The 23,013-nt window shown below is 39.0% G+C and overlaps 1 protein-coding gene across 1 annotated transcript in view; it reads right to left on the reverse strand.

Annotated features, from left to right (window-relative positions):
• TRPM6 (transient receptor potential cation channel subfamily M member 6) overlaps positions 1–20,826 on the reverse strand; it is a 151,133-nt gene extending 130,307 nt beyond the window's left edge. Inside the window, exon 1 of the mRNA XM_072762631.1 lies at positions 20,634–20,826. The gene's annotated coding sequence lies outside the window, so the exon portion shown is untranslated. The remainder of the gene's footprint in view (positions 1–20,633) is intronic.
• Positions 20,827–23,013: the final 2,187 nt, after the last annotated feature.

Raw genomic sequence — 23,013 nt, forward strand, 5'->3', positions numbered from 1 at the left:
GTCTAGTGTGGCTTGACTCAGGCCAAAAAATATTTCCTGAGCACAGACTGTTTGTCAGGTATCCTGCTGGGTGCTGGGAAAACAAAGATGAATAAGACATTGTCCAGTCTGCAAGGAGTTTGAGTTTGTAGGAGGAGGAACAATCAAAAATGAAACAGTACCTGGGGCGCCATTGGTAACACTCGTCAATAGAAACAAGGTTATACTTTCTCATTTGTTGCCCTCCCTTATCCCTTTCTCCCTCTTCCCATTCTTAACTCCAATGTCGCCGTCTTTGTCAGATCTCCCTTGTAATGTCTCCTGGACATTGTAAATGTTGGATTCCTGACCCAACATGGTTTGAAGATACTGCTCCAACTTTTAAAGTCAATCTAATGATTTCAGAATGGAAAGGAACAGCTGAATTTTCAGCAGAGAAAAATGGGGATGACAACATTTTTTTTTTTAAATGTGTTAAGACCTTAATGAGTCCCAGTAATTGGGAGGCCATTAAGGGGTAGTTTCTAAGATACACATTCTTCCCTTGAAGAAAGTTGTTTCAGCTTTGACTTGGTTTTGATTGGGTTTATCTGGACAGGAGTGAGGGTTGCTGGGGCTTTTGCACAGTAATTTCCCATCCTCTCTGGACAGTCCAAGGGGGGACGGGGCAGGGTGGGGGATGGTTGAGGGGAATAAAATAGCTCTGTCCCTTTGCAGCGAGAAGAAAGAGCACCATGGGAAAAGTCTTGCCCAATGCATCAGGGCATATTATCATCTTTGGTCTGTGGTCCTCACTCTGGGTGGTCACTCCTTTCCTTTCTGAGGCATAAAGGAAACAGAACAAAGGCAGTGGTGTTCTGAAGGGGGTAGTGGAAACTATGATAAGCCTACAGTGTGTTCCACAGTGGGGAAAGTTTAAAGGTATGGGTGATAAATTGAAGAAGTCAGATGAGGGTGTATCGCTAGTAATGAGGGATGCAGTTCAGCTCTCCCAGTCCATTCGTGTGTGTAACTGCTTCTGTTCTTAGACTTTAGTATTCAGACCCAAGGGGTTGGGTTTGAATTTCATGCATTTATTTTCTCAAACAGCTACAAATTGAATTTCCTTTTGAAAGGAAGCAATCTATTTTCTTCTGCTTATTAAATAACTTCCCTCTTATTCAGTGCTTTTAAAGGAAATCTCCCAATTTGTTTCTCTACTTGCTATGAAAATGGATTATTCCTCCTGTTACATAAGCAAAGGTTAAAATATTGATGGCTTAGATGCCTGGATGGCCCAGTGGTGGAGCGTCTGCCTTTGGTTCAGGTCATGATCCTGAGGTCCTGGGATCAAGTCCCACATCAGGTTCCCTGCAGGGAGCCTGCTTCTCCCTCTGCTTATGTCTCTGACTCTCTCTGTCTCTCATGAATAAATAAATAAAATCTCTAAAAAAATATAATGATGGCTGGCAAGGTAGAGAGATAGGAATTCTCACATGCTTTTGGTGATGATTTTAAATGATACACTTTTTGAAGGCATTTTAACATTCCAGTCTCAAGGCATATCCTGTTTCAACACAGCGCCAATCCTAGGATTTTATACTTCAGAAATACACAAAGATGTGTCTATAAGGATATATGTAGTGTCACTTTCCATAATGAAGAAAGATTACTAATAACACAGCCATCAGTGAACGTTGACGTAAGTAAACTGGTGTGCACATGCCATGCAACAATATGCAGTTTCAAAAGAATGAGTTAAATCTAAATGTACATAAGTAGAAAGGGAAAAGGGCAACTAATAAAAGTAAATATTTCATTTTTTAAGGTTTATATGTGTAGGTTGGAAAAAAAGATTTGCATGTATATGTTGGGATATTTACAGGAAAGTTCTAGAAGAATATATGCAAAACTGTTAACAAGGGAAGGCATACTTTTATTGGAAAATTGTTCATTACTTATCTGAAATTCAAATTTAACTGAACATCCTATCACACAAGGTTGGGGTTTTTTGTTTGTTTGTTTGTTTGTTTGTTTTAAGATTTTATTTATTTACCCGAGAGAGAGAGAGAGAGAGAGAGAGAGAGAGAGAGAGCATGAGCAGAGGGTGGGAGAGAAGCAGACCCTCTGCTGAGCAAGGGATCTTAGAACCCTGGAATCATGACCTGAGCTGAAGGCAGACACTTAACTGACTGAGCCCCCAGGCTCCCCTACCACACAAGGCTGTTACACAAGCCTACTTTGGTAGCTTCAGGCAGCTCTAGGTGCTCTTTTAAAATATGCATTACAGACAATGACACCAAACCTAAGCTCCATTAGGACTGTACCTTCACATTCAACTTTGAACGATTCTTGAAGGGAAGAAAAGAAGGGTCTTAAAACAGGTTGAGCACCTGTAACAAATTGCCAGACCAGCTGATAGATACCATCTTCTTCAGCATCTTTAAAACAAACATCTTGATACTATATTTTGTTTAGTGATCACAAACTCCTCCCATCCCAGCACACACCCCTTTGCAATGTGACTTTGCAACAGCCCTCCCAATCCCCATGAAGAGGCCCAGTCTCTTCTCCACAGCCCTAACTTTCATTGGCCAGACTTGTGGCCAATGAAACATGGCCACAGCAACATGGTTTAAGTTCCTGACTCTAGGCATCATGTGGCCCTGCACTTTCGGCTTTCCGCCTCACATAACACTACCCTAGGTCACCATCCAGGGTAGAGATACCAGGGTAGAGATACCAGGGTAGAGATACCAGGTGGAGAGACCAGTCAACACTTAGAAGTACACAGACAGGGGTCCCTGAGTGGCGCAGCGGTTTAGCACCTGACTTTAGCCCAGGGCGCGATCCTGGAGACCCAGGATCGAATTCCACGTCGGGCTCCCGGTACATGGAGCCTGCTTCTCCCTCTGCCTATGTCTCTGCCTCTCTCTCTCTCTCTCTCTCTCTCTCTGTGTGACTATCATAAATAAATAAAAAAATTAAAAAAAAAAAAAGAAGTACACAGACAACTTTCAGAATCGTGTGGCATACTCAACCAATGTCATTTTAACCTACTAAATTTGGGGGTTACTTGTTGTGAAGCAATACATTAACTCAGTTTATTTTCTTGTTGTTTTCCTCACTGTTATTCCACACAAAATCTGTGAGGATTCACTGAAGGTCAGAAATCTTCATTATGAGTCTCACCAGTTTCTCAACTTGTAAGGTGTGAAGCCAATGAAAATTTGAACATGGGTCTGTGTGGCTTTAAAGGTCCATTGTTTTGTTTTATTTTGTTTTGTTTTTTACACACACCTTGAACATAATGAGCATTCATTAAAAATTTAGTTTGATAACTAACTCTATGAATCAGAAGTTGGTTTTTATTACTTGCATATATCAGAATCAAGAATATATTTATTTGACAGGAAATGTCTACCAGTACTAAAATTTTAACCGTTAGTCCTTTTCTCTCAAATTACCCTAGACCACCATCTGGTTGGGGGGGGGGGGGAGACCCAAAACACTATACAATCTATTATATTTTCCCTGAAAGGTGAATCATAGTTGTTCATCCATGGAACAAGTACTCTAGTAGCTTAGGAAATTTTGCTTTTCCATTTTAGGTGAGAAAACTGAAAGACAGAAAAAATGTAGGTTTGACTAGACGAAACCTTGAAGATATAATAATTCAAACTTTTTGAAACAAGGTCATTAGGTTTAGGTATTAAATCTGGAATTGCTGTAATCCAACCACAAAATTTATCTAGCCCCCTTAAGTAAATAAATCCTGAGGATTGGCTGTGTGGTTCTGAGGGTTGATTAGTCTCTCCACATGATCTTTCTTCTCCGGATGGTGGTCTAGGGTAGTGTTATATGAGGGGGAAGGCCAAAGCTGCAGGCCCATATGAGGGCTAGAATAAGGAACTTCACTACTCCGGTAAAATGGAGATTGTTTTACTCAAGAATAAAATGCTGTCATAAAGGCTTCACCACCCTGTGTCCCAGAAAGATCACATCTAGAACTCTTGCCCCCAAAAACCTTACATATGATGCTAATTGATATAGTAAGATATTCATATCAAAATGATATGTTAGAAATTAGCTTAAAGATCACATCTTGAACTCTTGCCCCCAAAAGAACCTTACATATGATGCTAATTGGTATAGTAAGATATTCATATCAAAATTATATGTTAGAAATTGGCTTAAAGTCTATTATTAGAGGAGTAACTAAATTACTAGATGTGTAATTATGTAGCTGTTGAAAAGTACTAATAATGAAGATTCTGAAAGAAGGCCAAAAAGGGAGCTAGAACAGTATACAGACTGCTTGAGTACAAATATGTAAAAAAACCTACATAGAAAAAAAATTAGAAATGGCTCCGTTTTGTTTTTTCCAAGTATTCTGTACTGTGATCTTATTATTTTTATGATTTTTAAAATTAATTAAAAGTGAAAAATCTCACGTATCTTGAAATGACTCATTGGATTACCTGAAATTGCCATTTTATACTTTCTCTGATATTTATTCTCCCTAATGAATAAATTCCCTGAGGAATTTCACCCATTTCCCAGACCCTTTGAGCCCAAAGTTCAGTACCAGGGCTATTATTTTTTTATGTTTTATGATTTAGGTATTATACTCCATAGCCTGGTGCTGCTCAACCACACAGGTTAGGATAATTTTGTTCTGGCTTGGTTGTTCAATTGAACACACCAACCCTGGTGCCATTTTTTTCTTTGCCAAGGAAATGTATATTCCATCAATACTTGTAGAGATCAAGATAAATGATGAAAGAGCAACAACATAAAAATGAAGACATTTCTATGTGAATTTCAGCAGGAATCCACATATTGTCATAGCATGTATGATGTTTCCCATTGGCCTTTCACAGTGATGACACAAAGACACGGATTACACTTTGCAAGAACATGAAGGCCCAATATTTCTAGATCTAAGCCCCTAATACCTACACCAAGCAAAGTTTACATTCTTCTCCCTGACTTTTTGTCTGCATACCATTCTGCAAGGGTAAGTGATCAATTTTATATGCTATTTCTTGAACTTGCCCCAAACCTTTTTGTTATTATGGACACTTTGATTTAAATCAAGATGGCTCTTCCACAGAGCTCAAAATTCATCGTATTTATTATTCTGTAAACCCTAAAATCCCTGTGGAGACAGGAAAAGGATAAAATAGCTTTAATTTCATAAGTAAAGAAAATCAGGTCTCATAACAGAGAATTATCATCTAATGTGCTAGAATTTGGCCAGCCTATTTGTGGTACCTCCCACACATGAATCCCATGGTACAGTCCTCAGTACGCTCTAGTCAACTGTCACTTGAAGATCCCTCTGTCACCAGTCTCCAATCTTTATTGCCCACTTGGAAAGAGGACTCTTGGAGCACAAATAATGCCCCAAAGTAAAAGTCTCTGTTTCTTTCATGATCCTTCATTTTGTTTATTCCCTCCCATCCATCTTATTAAAATCTAGATTTTCCTCCTGATTGTGATGTGTACTAGGAAGCTAGGGCCCACCAACTATCCAGATGTTAACCTCTCTACTACTGTGATGCTCTTGCCAATTTTCTACAATTTTCTACAATCCTTCCGGTTAGTTGAAATTATGTCCCTCGCAGAAAAGGTATGTAGAGGTTTTAACCCCAAAACCTCAGAATGTAACCTTATTTGGAGACAGAACTTTACAGAGTCACAAGTCAAAATGAGGCCATTAAATTGGATTCAATCCAAAATGACTGGTGTCCTTATGAAAAGGGGAAATGTGGACATGTGCATAGATATGCATAGAGAAGAGATGATGTGAAGACACAGGAAGAAGACAACCTTCAACAAGCCAAGCAGAAGGGCCTGTAATAGATCCTTCCCTCACAGCTCTCAGAAGAACTAAACCCTGCTGACACCTTGATTTTCAACTTCTGACTTCCAGAACTACAAGACAATAAGATTTCCATTGGTTAAGACATCTATTTATGGCAGCCATGCAAACTAATATACTTTTCTACCCTTCAGATTCATGACAATTCTCCTTAAATTTGGTCTTCAATGAGGGACACCATAACTCCCTGTTGCCTGAAAAGAGACCCATATAATACCTCTTGCATAAATATGAATAGCATCCTTTTTTATCCTCAAGAGGGTCCATGTTTTTGTAGTCAGCCTACCTACACCACCCACAATCCTTCCCACAACCCTCCTCCCTTTGACCAAGAGGTTCTTCTCAATCACTTTGGCCTCTGACTATTACAGATCTCCCTTGGTGTAATGACAAAAGGGATATTCATTTAACAGCTTTCATCAATTTTTATTATGTTTTGAATATATTGTACACCTTGTAAAGATAGGAACCACTTCTCTTTGTATCACGTAGCATTTACATGGCCCAGCATGCAAGAAATATTTTTTCAACCCAACTAAATGGAAGTAAAAGCTCTATCATCTATTAACTCTTTAGTAAAGTATCATACTCCTCCAAATTACCCTCTCTTACTTTAAAAGTTATCAGGAAACAGATACAAATTGCTAAGTATATTTTATGCTGCTCTGGAATTCCCATTTAAAAAGTATGAACAGGGATCCCTGGGTGGCGCAGTGGTTTAGCGCCTGCCTTTGGCCCAGGGCGTGATCCTGGAGATCCGGGATCAAGTCCCACGTCGGGCTTCCGGTGCATGGAGCCTGCTTCTCCCTCTGCCTGTGTCTCTGCCTCTCTCTCTCTCTGTGTGACTATCATAAATAAATAAAAATTAAAAAAAAAATAAAAAAATAAAAAGTATGAACAAAACAAGTTGGAACATTTTAATTGTTTATGGCATTAGTATGCTTAGGCTGGCATAACTGTATCTACAGAGAGAAACCAGACATGGACAAATTTTAGTATCATATTTCCATAAAGCGTGTTACAAAGTTGTTAAGGGCATAACTGAAATCAAAAACCACCAAAGAAGAAGGTGATTACTGCAAATAATGTATCTCATCAGTAAAATGAGCAGGATTAGAAGACACACTCCTGTGGGATATAAGCTGTATTGAAAGGGACTGATATAAGTATTTATAGACTTACAAGTCCCCTCTAGGACTCCTAATGATAGAAAACAAACTGAGGGTTGATGGAGGGATGGGGTAGATGGTGATGGGAATTAAGGAGGGCACTTATGAGATCAGTACTGGGTGTTGTATGTAAGTGATGAACCACTGAATTCTACTCCTGAAACCAATATTGCTCTGTATGTTAGCTAACTGGGATTTAAATAAAAATTTGAAAAGAAAATTAAAATTTAAAAAAAGTCCCATATAGGACAACATAGAGAGGACACAGGAAGCCCAATCACTGCTGTTTGAGGCTCTTTGCAGAAATGGAAAAGGATATATAATGATGATCATGGGACCAAATCAGTATCAGGACTACCTAAGAAAACAAAAGTACTTCAGGTGGCTATTACTCGGAGAATGTCTGGACACTTGTCCTTCTTTCTCCCTAGCTGAGCATGAGCACTTAGTGATAGCAGGTTTAGTTCAAGAACTGAAAGAGCAGGATGTTTGTCAACATTGCCTTAATGGAAGTGCAAGGTTTCCAGTGTAACTTTTTCCAGAACAATGATGTAAACCCAGGGTTTAAAGGGCTTGTGACCCGGAAGGAACTGGCTTCCTTTTTTGACTCTGGCAGGACTCTAGTCTGCAGGTGTCAATGGTGGCTTCATATTTCATCACGAAAACCAAAGAGAGGGCAGCCTCTGTTCTTTTTTCTGCGTAGACACCCCTTTCTAAAGTTTTGAATCATATATGTGCTTGGATATGCTCAGATGCTCCTACCTGATGCTGCTGGAGCTAGAATGGGGCTCAACTCTGCCTTAAGGAGCACACTGCCCCAGGGTCCTGTTCATCTCCTTCCAGCCATGCTAGAAACTGCATCTACAAATCTACATGCACAGGATGCCTGGGTGGCTCAGTGGTTGAGCTTCTGCCTTTGGCTCAGGACGTGATTGCAGGATCCAGGATCGAGTCCCATATTGGGATCTCTGTGAGGAGCCTGTTTCTCCCTCTGCCTGTGTCTCTGCCCCTCTGTGTGTGTGTGTGTCTCATGAATAAATAAATCTTTTAAAACAAACAAAACAAATCTGCATGCACCTCTTTCATCTCAGAAGCACTCTAATTTTTCTGATTATAAAGGCAGTACATCCTAGTCATAGAGAATTTGGAGAATTCAGAAAGATACAAAGGAGACAGAAAGAGAGAAAGAATATGAAGAATAAATCCCTGGTAATTACTTCTCTGAGTTTCTTTCTAGAAACTCTCTTTTCAGTGTCTCTCCACCTAGTTCTCATCAGCTCCCTGTCTTGCACTTCCTATCTCATTCTTTTTTTTTTTTTAATTTTTTTTTATTTATGATAGGCACACAGTGAGAGAGAGAGAGAGGCAGAGACACAGGCAGAGGGAGAAGCAGGCTCCATGCACTGGGAGCCTGACGTGGGATTCGATCCCGGGTCTCCAGGATCGCGCCCTGGGCCAAAGGCAGGCGCCAAACCACTGCACCACCCAGGGATCCCTCCTATCTCATTCTTAAGGAACTGATAGTTAATTGAGTTGATACTTGAATTACAAAAGATTTTATTTGGTGTCATTAAAACTATCAAAAAAGGGCTTTCCCTTTAACATTACCCACTGTACACAGTGGCAGTTTGTAGCAATAGAACAGGACCTGTTAAGATAGGAGTCCATCTGACACATCAGAGAATCCTCCTGATGTTAAGGGAACTCCCAGAAACGCTGCACTGCCACCATGTACAGCAATGACAGATATTGTTCTCACTAAGGCTCAGTTACATTCTGAGTCACATAGGCCTGGAGAGAGGGTGGGGAACTCATCACCCATGTACCTCTGTATCCATGGGAAGATTGGTTCTCAACAAACTAGCTCACAGAGTAAATGATTTCTGGAAAGGAGACTGCCTGTGTTTGGACGGCTGGAATAAGAACACAGCAGGAAGTGCTTGGGAACATTTGTGAAGAGGAGGTAGCAAGCCAACCCCCAGTGGGGAAGGTGTGGTTAATTGACCTAGGATTATGTGGGATGCCTACAAGCTGGAAGAAGAGAGAAAGAGGACAGTTCTGGAAAGTTAACTACCCTGTGAGGTTTGCTTATTCAAGTCCTTCCTCATTCCTCTTCTTTGTCTACCAAACTTCATTTATCAAAGTTCAGGTCTACAGAAGTACGTACATGTAAAACAGGAAAGGATTTGTATATTGCCCCAACGTCAATATGCCAGTTTTGATATTGTACGGTAGTTATGTAAGCTGTTATGATTAGGAGAACATGTTCTATTTTTGCTACCACCTGTAAATCTATAATCATTTTGAAAGAAAAAGAAAAACTCAGCTCTAGAGCTTTCTGCAGCAGTCTTGCCCAACAACCAGATTCATATCGTCTTCCAACTGCTTTGGTTTACCAACCCTCCACATCATTTCCAAACTGCATCTTGCCTGCTTTCTGATGATCTGTGCCACACCACTTAGCATACACATATATTCTCTATGTGTTACATATGCTAACACATGCCTTACATTCACTGAGATAAACATGCAGATGTATACCATACTATCTCATTCACTAGCGGTTCCTTATGTGTGTGTGTATCGTGAATCCCAGCAAGACTGTAAGCTCTGTCTTTGTACCTCTTTCCTTGGTGTACTGAGGCACTGCCCACTGCTTAATGCAGGGTAGGTACTCAAGAGATACTACTTAAGTGACTGAAAAAGCAAAAAATATTAAAGGAAATAAAGAGGGGCACCTGGGTGGCTCAGGGGTTGAACATCTGCCTTTGGCTCAAGTCTTCTTGATCCTGGGATCCTGGGATTGAGTCCCACATCAGGCTCCCAAGGGAGCCTGCTTCTCCCTCTGCCTATGTCTTTGTCTCTCTCTCTCAGTGTCTCTCATGAATAAGTAAATAAAATATTTTTTAAAAATGAAAAGGAAATAGTTAAAATACCTCACCAAGTTCTTTTTTTTTTTTAATGTGATTTGATGCCCAGAAAACATTTACTAGCCCAAGATTGGAGTTTAAAGGCATGTCTGTCTCCTCTAATCCTACCTATCACCACAAACAAGCAGTTATCAACTGAGAAGCACAAAGGTTAGTCACACGTGTGTTGTTTTGACACTTGCCATAAAATGCTTCTGAGTTCCTTAAGGGAAATGCTGAAGGAGCACTTTGCTAATTCTAGAATCCACCCTTCCCTTAGGGTTATCTTCTCTGAATCAAAGGGTGAGCAGGTTTGTTTAAGCTGATACAAAAAAAGGACAAATGAACTTTAAATTTTATGAAAAATGTGTACCTTCAAAGTCAATATGAGCAGTATCTCCACATTGAGAAAGTCGGAGCACGTCTACTGATATAATAAAGTATATTCTTAGAAAAGGCACCTGATTATGTAAACTGCTATTTACAGGTAAAAATATATTGGTTGTAGCCTAGAAAGAGGGACTGACCTTATAATTTTTATCTAATTTGGCCCTATGGGATAGAGAACAGTCTACAAAATATTCAGTGAAATAAAGATCAGAACATGTGCACGGCATTCTAATTTTATGGTTTATGCTTTTAAAATGAAAGAGGGAATTATACATTATATATTTATATATATATGTACAGACATCCATATATACACACATTCATATATACATATATAAGAAGCACCCATATGTATTTGTGTGAGATTTTATATGCGTAAGATCTCTCTGGACAGATACACAAGAAGCAGGTGACAATGGCTACCTTTGGGGAAGAAAATTCAAGGACTGATAGGTTGGGAAGGAAACTGACCTTTCACTTTCTGAATTTTTCCACTGTGAATATTTACTACATTCACAGATTATCTTCAAAAATGGTTTTTTAAACTGAATATCAATTAAAAATATTGAAATTAATGATGTTGGCTAATTGAATTTCAATTAAAAAAATAAATAGGGATCCCTGGGTGCCTCAGCGGTTTAGTGCCTGCCTTTGGCCCGGGGCATGATCCAGTTCCGCAACGGGCTCGCTGCATGGTGACTGCTTCTCCCTCTGCCTCTCTCTCTTTCTCTCTCTCTGTATGTCTCTCATGAATAAATAAATAAAATCTTTAAAAATATATTTAAATAAGTAAATAAATAATAAAATAAATTTTAAAATGTTTTTATCATAAAACACAGATAAAGGACATCACTTAAAACAAATTAATACCTTAGTGAATGACTATAAGGTAAACACTCTTGTAGCTACCTACCTACTGACTGGGTCAAGACAGAAAAATTTGCCAGCTGCCCAGAAACCTCTCCCTGTGCCCCAACTTAATTACAGTCCCTTATTATTACATAATAATCACCCTCTTCCTTCTTCCATTATCCTGGCTTTGATAACTTCCTTGTATTTCTTTATAATTCCCTCAACCAAGAATGCATTCCGAGCTGCTACAGTCTTGCCCATTTCTTTAACTGGTTTTTTAATTTATGCTGTTTGTATTTCCTCTCCATTCCTTTCTATACTTACACTTTTTCTGTCGAATAACCCAGGCCATTTGGCTTAAAGAGACCTCCAGTCTGGATTGTGATGGTTGCACATTCTCAGTATAACTATACTGTTTCTCCTCTCACTTCTGTGCAAACTGACGATTGAATTCAAAGGCCTGATGAGACTCAGCGTGCACTGAGTCTGGCAAGGTCAAGGTGGTGGTGCGTTCTTTCATCATATGGCACATACCGTCTAATTTTTGTTCTTCTTCATTGTCAGCAGCATTTCATGTTCGATGCCTAAATTCATTAATTTACTGGGGGATTATAATATGGGTAATATTCCAACCCTATCATTTCATTTCATTAACTGAAATAATTTTATAGGAAGAGTCCTTCACTCATCTACTCTGGTTATAGTTCATATAGGAAAGCTTGATTCTTTCATTTCCCTAGTTTTTAAGATAATGTATAGCTGGCTGTCATTCTCAGGAGCCCAACTAGTTTTTTGGCTTTTGGTTTTTTAATATTATTGTGAACTCATGGATATAAGCATATCTGATGGGTTTCACACTACAGGAGCCGGAATGCAAGATGGCACCTAGTGATTCTTACCTTCTGGCCTGTACATCTTGCATAGTCCCCTACCATAAGGAGGTGATTTGGTCTGTGTAACCAATAAACTACAGCAGAAGTGAAGGTGTGTCACTTCTCAGATTAGGTTATAAAGTCTGTGGCTTCCATCCTTGGTGCTCACTCACTGGACTGCTCTCACTGTCTCTGTGCACTCAGAGGGAAGTCATATTGTAAGCAACCCTATGGAGAGGCTCACATGGTGAAGAACAGAAGCATCCTGCCAAGAGCAACATGAGTGATTTTTTTATGTGGATCTTCCACACCCAGATGCAAATGTCCATATAGGTTGTACAAATGCAGCCTAACTGCAATCTCACTAGGGACTCTGAGACAGAGGTAAAGTTAAGCTGCTCTTGGACTCCTGACTCCAAGAAACTGTGTGATATAATGTGTCTGGCTTTGCAAAGCTTCAGAACAATTGTTACACAGCACCAGATAACTAATTTGCAATCCAGTGCAGTTCCTATCATTTTTCTTATCATTATTGAAATGCAATTAGTCCTATCTCTGGTCAGTAAGGGCCTCTTCAAATTGTCTCTTCAGATAACTCTAATAGTCTTTAATAACAACAAAACTAGAATTAGCTATTGCAAAGGGACTTTTGAACTCTTAAAATGAACCCTCTACAGCCTCTTTCCAGAAGGATCCAAACAGGGGAACACCATAATTTTCAGGGAATATCTGTTGGCTCGTTTGAGTTTCTCCTGTTCCTACTCCACCTGCCACCCATTATCTCCCTTTCCCATCTCCTACATAGATGATGATCGTATACACGGTCTGTGGTTATTGGCAATTGTGGTTATTGTAGTTGGAGTTTCCTACTTGTCAATTCACTTGTTATTTATCTTGCTTGGTGTTCTCAGAGTTCCTGGTTCTGTGATTTGGTGTTTGTTATGAATTTGGGGAAATTCCCAGTCATTATTGCTTCAGATATTTCTGTGTACCCTTCCTTCTTTCCCCTTATGCTTACGTTAAACATTTTGTACTTGTCTCATGGAACTGGATATCTGTTTCTTTTTCATTCTTTTTTCTCTTTGCACTTCAGTTTCAGAAGTTCCTAGTGATATTTCTTCAAAGAAGAGTTTTTAACTTTCAGTTTGTTATGTGGCATCAGGAATGGCAACTTCGGGGATCCCTGGGTGGCTCAGTGGTTTAGCGCCTGCCTTCTGCCCAGGGCATGGTCCTGGAGTCCCGGGATCAAGTCCCACCTTGGGCTCCCTGCAGGGAGCCTGCTTCTCCCTCTGCCTATGTCTCTGCCTCTCTCTCTCTCTGTATCTCTCATGAATAAATACATAAAATCTTAAAAAAAAAAAAAAAAAGGAATGGCAACTTTTAATCTCCTCACATGCCAGAATAGAGACTAAAGTCTACTTAGTTTTGTTGCAAATGTTGTTCATGGGTTTTAATTTTTTAACTTTTAATCTCCTCACATGCCAGAATAGAGACTAAAGTCTACTTAGTTTTGTTGCAAATGTTGTTCATGGGTTTTAATTTTTTATAAAATCATTGTTATATGTGGGGATTTGGGAAGATCTAAAAACTATGCAGCCACTACTAGTATCTCAAAATCAGAAATAATGTTTAATAATAATAAAGTAGTTAAGAGGTATTCAGCAAAGTGACTCAGTGCTACAATTTAAGTGAATTTTCTTGGTTGAAAAAAATGACTTAAAAAAAAAAAGAAAGAAAAAAATGACTTAATAAGCACTTAATTGTAAATTCATAACAACAAAGACAAGAATTCCCTTAGAAAAAAGTAAAAAAATATTTACAAATAGGCAATTTATTGGGAAAAAAAAAAACCTCAAAGAAACGGAATAAAGCAAGATTTTGAAACTCTTTCATAAAGTAACACTAATTAAAACAACAATGAAATATCAATTTTTAACTGTTGGACTAGCAAAAATTAGCAAGCTAGGTAACACTAAGTACTAGTAGGGTTGTAGTTTATAGAAACTCCACACATTGCTTTATGGGACAGAGAGGGAATGTGTGCGTAGACTAGCGCCACCATTCTGCAGGGGAATTTGGTACTCCTTAGTCAAATTAAATAGATATATACCTTGTGATCCAGTAATGCCATTCCTGGAGATTTTTCCCAAATAAATTCTCATACTAGGTCTAGGAGGGAACAACACAAGGATGTTCATCATAATTTGTAGCGACAAAGGTTTGGAGGTGGTATTGGTTTTCATCACTGGAGGTGTAAATCTGAAATGTCGTAAATTCACTTCATGAAGTATTATGTAGCAATTAGAAACAATAGATCTATACTATACAATATGTGTAGATGTTAAACACCTTAACGCTTCATAAAAAAAGGTAAGAACCAGATTGATGTTCAGAACACATCACCTCATATATAAATGTTTTAAATACATGGTAAAAAACAAAACACACTGTTTTCAAAAACAGACACAAAAAGAGGATACACACTAACCACATTAGAGCCACTCCTGTGGTAGTGATGGGGAATGGCAATAAGTAATGAGGACAGTAAGGAATATGTACATAAGTAAATAAATGAATGCATAAAAACAAGAGCAGTACCTTACACAGATCAATGATGATTAAGTACCCTAAACTGAGAAGTCAATTAATTCATTTCCCCATGTCTGAATTTCTACTAAAATTTTTTTTAATAAACTTAAATATTTTCCCTCAAAACCCGTGCTTTTTAGAATACCTCTAATTACAAAGTACTAATTATTTTCCCATCCTAAAACCATCTCTAATTATTTTCCATTCACTGACTTCCCTTTTTGGCAGCATTTCCAACCTCATAACTTTTTATTCATCTGATTCATTCATGTATTTATTCAATAAGTATTTAAGAGTCTACTCATATATTGTGTACATATTGTTCTGGGTACTTAGAGAATATGAGAAAACCTCTCATGCTCCCTCTTTCTGGGAACCCACATTCTAATGAAACTTCCTGCAAAGCATTAGCCCATGAAATGATTCAAACCAGCCCAAGGCAGTACTGACCTAGTGTGTGAGTGTGAGTGGTGGATGTGAATGTGTGATATAATCCAGAGATGAGACATCACGGAAGCTCATACTAGGTCTAGGAGGGAACAACACAAGGATGTTCACCATAATTTGTATGATTATGGGTGGATGGGAAAAATCTGCCTTTGGGGTCATAGTTGTGTTGGGCCTTATAGGATGAGCAGTATGGATTAGAGAAGGAGGAAGGGACATCCTAAGGGGAGAGCATATCTTTTTACAAAGCACAGAGTTAAGACTGAATGAAGCACAATCAGAAAGTATCAAACTGGACACTGGGAACTGGCATAGGAAAGTAAGGGCAATGAAACTGAATTAGCAGAGAACAAATTATAAAGGACTTGATCTTTTTCTTTTTTTAAGATTTTATTTATTTATTCATGAGAATCAGAGAGAGAGAGAGAGAGAGGCAGAGACATAGGCAGAAAGAGAAGCAGGCTCCCTGCAGGGAGCCTGATGTGTGACTTGATCCCAGGACCCTGTCATCACACCCTGAGCCAAATGCAGATGCTCAACCACTGAGCCATACAGGTGCCCCAAAGGACTTAATCTTATCCTGTAGAAGCTTCTGGAGGTGTTTGAGTCAGGAACTGGACAGGGTTTTCTATTTTATTTATCACATGAGATCTCCAACCAAATATTGCTTAGGCTCATAGTTCTCTTTCCGTCCAGTCCCCTGGTGGTAGGCTTTGTGGTTGGCCTCCAAAATGGGTCCACTGAACTCCTACAACCCTGCTTTCTGTGCTGCCCCACCCCCTTGACTTCTGCCACTTCCTTTGTTTCATAACCTGACATCCTATTGGAGTTTGGATTCTGTGCATTCTCCTAGCATCTGATGGTTACCTCGGTCATATTAACTGATTCATTAGTTCATTCATCAAATGCTTTTTGATCCCCTACTGCCTTCTGGGCACTCTGCTAGAAACTGAGCACACAATGATAAGCTAAAACAGAACCAAAGCCTCTCCTCATGTAGCTTAGAGGTAGAGAGAAATGTTATCATACCTCAGTATCCTTTTTTTCACTGTAAAATTCATTGTACCATATTTCAACCATTTTCTTTCATCTGCCTAATAGGCATCTGAACTCTGAGTTCAGAGTGTCTGGTACTTCATAAATGCTCAATAAATGTTAACTGATTGAATGAATGAGTAGGTATATGCTTGCAGAATCCAACTCAAACAGCAGTAAAAAATATTATCAGTACTGAATGGGTAACAGCAATCTCATCCCTTCACAGAATTGCTGATCACACAAAAATGTAAACTCTAGGTCACAGGTCATCAGACTTTTTCTGTGAAGTGTTAGGTGGTAAATACATTAAGCTCCGTAAGCCATATGGTATCTGTCATGATTGCTCAGCTCTGCTATAATACAAAAGCAGCTGCAGACAATACGTAAACAGTGAACATGGCTGTATCCCAATAAGAATTTGTTTAAAAGGTAGCTGTGGACTGAATTTGGCCCACGGGCTCTAGTTTGCCAAACCATACTGCAGATAATGTCATCTTTGTCAATTTTTAAGAACTGCTTTCATGCCTGTTCCATATACCCTCTTTAGTCAGGTAAGTTTAGTTGCTACATCTAAAATCTGAGTTTGCCTTTAAACCCATGTCTGAAAAAAATAAAAAATAAAAAAATAAATAAACCCATGTCTGATACTTTCATGGGGATCCCTGGGTGGCTCAGTGGTTTAGCTCCTGCCTTCGGCTCAGAGAGTGATCCTGGGGTCCCTGGATCGAGTCCCCCATCGGGCTTCCTGCATGGAGCCTGCTTCTCCCTCTGCCTGTACCTTTGCCTCTCTCTCTTTCTGTGTCTCTCATGAATAAATAAATAAAATATTTTTTAAAAAGGATTTTATTTATTTATTCATGAGAGACAGAGAGAAAGAGAGAGAGAGAGGCAGAGACACAGGCCGAGGGAGAAGCAGGCTCCATGCTGGGAGCCCCATGCGGGACTCGATCCCAGGACTCCAGGATCATGCCGTGGGCCAAAGGCAGGCACTAAACCACTGAGCCACCAAGGGATCCCCTAAATAAATAAAATCTTAAAAAAAATAATAAACCCATGTCTGACACTTTCAATTATAGTGTTGTGAAAGGATATGCAATTTGGAGACCAACAGACCTACTTTATTCATTGGTTGGCCTTTTGGCAAGTTTTATCTTTTGAACCTCTAGTGTCTCTCTCTTTCTGCGTCTCTCATGAATAAATAAATAAAATCTTAAAAAAAAATAAACCCATGTCTGACACTTTCAATTACAGTGTTGTGAAAGGATATGCAATTTGGAGACCAACAGACCTATTTTACTCATTGGCTGGCCTTGTGGCAAGTTTTATCTTTTGAACCTCTAGTGCCTCATTGTAAATAGAGATGTGTATTTTTTAATCCTGACTCTGAAGATCAAGGGAGAAATATACGTCAAGAAATGAATGTGATGCCTACATACAATAGCCAGTTCACAAATATCCCCCTGCTGTGTTCAGTCATGTTCTTTTCCTCCTGTAAATCCTATTATCAGATTATTTATTGAGGATCTACTATATTCAAAGCACACTTTCAGGTACCTCTAAAACTACTCTAAATCCTCCCTGATACCTCTCTTGATCACTGATTCCCAAACTTGGCTACAATACAATTTACTTGGTCCTGACACTAGATACTCTGATATAATGGTTATCAAGAGTGGCATGGGCATCAGAATTAGCCCCAGTAATTTCAATATGGAACAAATTTGAGAGTCATTGCTCCATACTAGGATTCTGGCTTTGATTGATTCAGACAGCACCCCCCCCATCTTTCCACCTGCCACCTTTGTAACAGTACCTACATGGACATCTTTATAGAGCTAGTATCTGTTATTTACTCATATTTGTATGCATTTATTTAGGGAGAGTGGAAAAGAAAAGAATGATACATAATCATCTTCCTTTGCATTTGCATTCAACTATCAGACATCCATTCCCCTTTCCTATGGCAACAGCCTTGATTTTTCCCTGGAGCTCCACCTCCCCCTTATCCTCAGTCTACCTAGCCTGCTTGAAGCTTTACCCCCAGTCCACAAAGCTCATGAAAACAGTACACATGAAGTTTCCTAGCTACAGTTAGTGTTGCTTTACTCCCAGTGTCCTGATTTAGTTTTCTAGTTAGGGCTGCTGAAGCAAAAGTCATCTTTTCTACTGGACTGAAATCAAAAGAATATAGTTTGAAGAGATTTGAGCAGCTATTTCATAATCTCAAAGAGAAACTCTGAGAACAGAATAAGAGAAAGACAGACAGAGATGTCATTTTGAAGCACAGTGTCTAGCTATTTCTCAAGCCAGGTACAGTCCCAATTAAACTACACTGGGAGCCAATAAAATCCCTTTCTCTTCTGCTTCTTCCAGTTGAGTTAGGTGTTCTATTATTGGCAATGAAAACGATCCCAAACTGATACAGCCTCCTCATACCTCCCTCAGAACCAAATCTAATCACCTGTATATGCAGAGATTATGAGCCAGAATCAAGCCCCAGTGATTCCTTCAGCAAATATGCACTGGGTGCCTATTGTTACAGTAATTCTCCATTATTAGTAACTGCCCAGATGTTTGTAGAAAGAATACCCAGCAACAAAACTGTCCTCCTACTGTTGGTGAGGCTCTGTGCTAACTATTGAGGACAGAAGGGATTGAGAGACAGGGTCTGAATTGCCAGGGTTTGTAATCACATTGGAAAGGGGCCATGGGCGTAAGAAGATAAGCAGCAATCTGGGATGTGAGATGCACAGATTTCTGAGGGAGGGCGGACATCAAACCCAAAGTAAGAAGCCTAGGCTGACAGTCTTAAGGGAGCACAGGCACCACAACATTTTCATTTTCCTTTGAAACAAAATTAGCTAGGAAAAGGAAGGAAAGCATTGCAAAAAGCGGAAAAGACATATTGGAGACTTTGGACGTTGTTCTAAATCATTTTTATACTTGAAAATTAAGGTATTTTGTGGATTTTATTTGCTTACAAATTACCCATGCCAACTCTAAATAATTCAAATATTACAGAAATTTCTTCATTCATTCATTTATTCTTTCATCAACACTATTTATTGCATGCCTATTAAGTACCAAACACAGTTCTATACACTGCGGTTTTAGCAGTAAATAAATTCCCTACCACTTGCATTCCAATGACTACAGAGTAGATTGAAAACTTTCACATTCAGCTCCCCAAATGTAGCTACTGCAAATGGTTTGGTGAATATTCCTACAGACTTGTAAATGTAGATATTGGTATTTATTTTTACCAAAAAAAAAAAAGAAAAAGAAAAAGAAAAAAAGAAAGAAACAAAGAAAGAAAGAAAATATGCTATACTTACTATTTTTAGAAACTGCTTTTTCTTTTTTAACTTGGCAATATAAGATGGACTGATTTCCTGTTAATAAATACAGATTCTCCAGACTCCTGGTTGGCTGAGTGGTTGAGCATCTACCTTTGGCTAGGGGCATGACCTGAGTCTCAGGATCGAGTCCCGTATCAGGCTTTCTACATAGAGCCTGCTTCTCCCTCTGCCTATGTCTCTGCCTCTCTCTTTCTCTGTGTCTCTCATGAATAAATAAATAAAATCTTTAAAAAATAATAAATACAGATTCTCTTCATCCTTTTTATGGGTTATGTAGTATTCCAGTGTATTTAGCCACCATCCTGTTTCCTGTTCATGAACATTTATTTGGTTATTTCCAGATTTTCACAATGATGAGCCATGTTGTAAAACATGTGTGTCATCTCAGTAATTTTCTGAATATTCAGAAGAAAAGTGCTTGTTAATGTTCTCAAAAATGGAATCATAGTTTGAATATAGTGGGAAAATGTGAAATTATTTTCGTAAAAACCTTATCTACTTCCTTTTTCATTCATCACTGGTATATCAAGTACATAAGATTTTTTTAAAAAGATTTTATTTATTTATTCATGACACACCCACACACACAGAGGCAGAGACACAGGCAGAGGAAGAAGCAGGCTCCAGGCAGGGAGCACGATGTGGGACTCGATCCCGGGTCTCCAGGATCAGGCCCTGGGCCGGAGGCAGCACTAAACCACTGAGCCACCCGGGCTGCCCAAGTTCATGGAAAATACCTTCTAAAACCAATTTATGTAGTACAGAAAAAAAAAAAGAAAGAGAAATAATCATTAGCTACTTCCACAAAATCTTCTAAGTGCCCAGAACTATTCTAGGCCTTGAAGAAATCTATTTACTGAAGAGTTCAACTTTCCATCAATGCAGAAAGACATTTTACTAACAGTTCAATTAACTAAACAGGCTGTTTAATTAATAAAAATATTTTTTTTCAAGAGGAAACTGAAGCAATTTTGTTTGGCATGCATGCTTAATTGGGTGTTTTAATATCTTGGTTTTGGCCTGCGATCACTTAAAAATGATCATCAAGCAAATCTACATGGTTAAGTATAATCGCAAGAGTATGCCTTTTACATTTTATGGTGTATAAAATCTAGTATAGGAGAAAATAAACACAAGAGCAACAAAGAGTTTCATTCACTTACCCTCTTCATAACCACAGCCAGGGTAAACTTCACTCAGCCTTTGGCCATTGAATTTTATACTGAAGTTTCCATCTACCGCACAATCAGATAAACTCCAGCTTGTGGGAGCAGCTAATGGAAATAGTGCCGTAAAAAGAATTGCTGAACAAATTTCCATGTGCTTAACCTGAAAGGGAGAAATTGCAATGTGAACGGAGTAAAAAGTTTTTAGCCGTTTTTAAACCAAGGGGGGGGTGATTTCACTTTTAGCTGGAACTTGTGACTAAGATCGCCTGGTCGGGGAAATGATTAACACTCCTGCTCCTGTCGTCATCAGCTGCTTGAGCTCCCCAGCTGCAGCAAATCTGCTGAGAGAACCGCATTGATCCTGGGCATTTGCACTGTGAATACACTGTCCTCCTTGAGTGGCTGTTCAGCAAGCGAAGCTCGACTTTGGCGTTAAGTTAGATAAAATAAAAATTCATTTAGAACCTCTGCCAACTTTGTTAGTGGTTATTTTCACCGAAGTATAAAAGAGTTTGTTTTTACCTTTCGTTTTGGTGCCCTACCTTGAAAGATGGGTTATCATTTAGATCCTGTTTCTTAAAATTTCCAACTTTGATAGGAAACATTTGCAGGGACCCTAAGGTTCCCTCAGCCCTGTTTTCTTCCCCACCATACTTGAGTCTAAGAACTTCAGTGCCCTTTTGAACTGGCCTTTCTCATTTTCTGGAAACCATGGGTATGGAAAGATAGGAAAAACTAATTAATCCATGTACAGAACTTGGAGGCACCAGAAAGCCATCAAGGATTATTCCTGTTCTTAGATGATTGTTACATAAATGCTTCTTCATAAATGCTTCTAGAAGAAGCAGGAGTTGGGGGGGCAGGGAATTCCACCTAAGATTTGAGAAAGAAATGGCAGAGATTTATTTACATAAATTGTGCAGTATCTTGTGAACAGAAGCCTGATATGATATCTGCAAACACATGGTTTCTTTTAGGTGGTATTCCACTCCGCCAAGAGGGCAAAGTAGATTATGCATTTCCTGTTGAGTGGCTGAGGAAAGCCAAAACTGGTTCTTAAATATAGTGCTGAGTATGGAACTTCAGAGCTAGCTGTCGGTTGTGTTTATCATGCTATAAACTTCATTTTCCTCATAGCCCTTAGATTACTGACTTAGAAGTAAATTGATGACTCAGAGTTCTTATCACCCTTCCTGAGGTATTTTCCACGAATTGCCAAGCTCATTTTAGGAACTCAGCTGCATCACCACGCCACCCCACCCTCCACACCACCACCACAAATGGGAGTGGTTTCAAAGCTGTAAAACAATTCCAAATAAATTCAATGAGTTTCTCTCTCTACACCCATACACTGCTTTGTCTCTGAAATTTAGCAAGTGCTCTAAGTGAATCTCACATACTCTTAGGATGCCTAAAATGATGAGCACTTTAAAGTCTTTATTGCTACTCCCCCATTTCCTTTTGTTGGGTCAAAACAAACAGTTGAGAAGTTGGAGAAAAAAATGCCACATGTGTGCATGCACACATGCATGCATGTGCAAGCTTTAAGTCACCTTCCAACAGTGCCTGGCACATAGTAAGCACCAAATACTCATTTGTAATTATTACTCTGTTGTCCATATGAAAAAAAGAAAAAAATTCCAAATCTTCCAGAACTGAGGTTCTTAACCTAGATTTTAATGCAACCAAGGGTTCTCTGAACCCTGAATTGTATGTAAAATTTAGGATTATATGCATTTTTCTGGGAAAAAGGCTGTTAGGGTTCATCAGATGCTTAATTAAATGGGTCAATGACACACGGAGAAAAGGGTAAGAACTATCACCCCAGAGAAGTATTAAAAAGATGTAGTCTCAGGGATCCCTGGGTGGCTCAGCAGTTTAGCGCCCGCCTTCGGCTCTGGGCATGATCCTGGAGTCCCAGGATCAAGTCCCACATCGGGCTCCCTGCATGGAGCCTGCTTCTCCCTCTGTCTGTGCCTCTGCTTCTCTCTCTGTATCTCTCATGAATAAATGAATAAAAATCTTTAAAAAAAATATGTAGTCTCCAAAATAAAGGAAAGGAAAAAAGAAATGTAGTCTCCAGGGGGTGGGCTTGTGAAGTAGATTTTAGAGTGAGAGTATCAGGAAAGGATTATAGTATCTCCATGGTATGGCAAAACACAATATGGACTATTTTGAACAACATACAATATCACCACCTTTTTTATTACAAATAATATAAGGTTACTATCATTATAGTGCAATAAACATAAATGAACAGACGATCATGGTACAGGTTTAACTGAGTCAGAGTCGGTTAATGATAGCCATATATATGTGGTGTTACAAGGTAATTAGACACAAATGATAAAGAAATGCAAGTGCCTGAAACCAA

This window comes from Vulpes vulpes, chromosome 1, assembly GCF_048418805.1.
Source record: "Vulpes vulpes isolate BD-2025 chromosome 1, VulVul3, whole genome shotgun sequence".
In the NCBI taxonomy this organism is placed as follows: Eukaryota; Metazoa; Chordata; class Mammalia; order Carnivora; family Canidae; genus Vulpes; species Vulpes vulpes.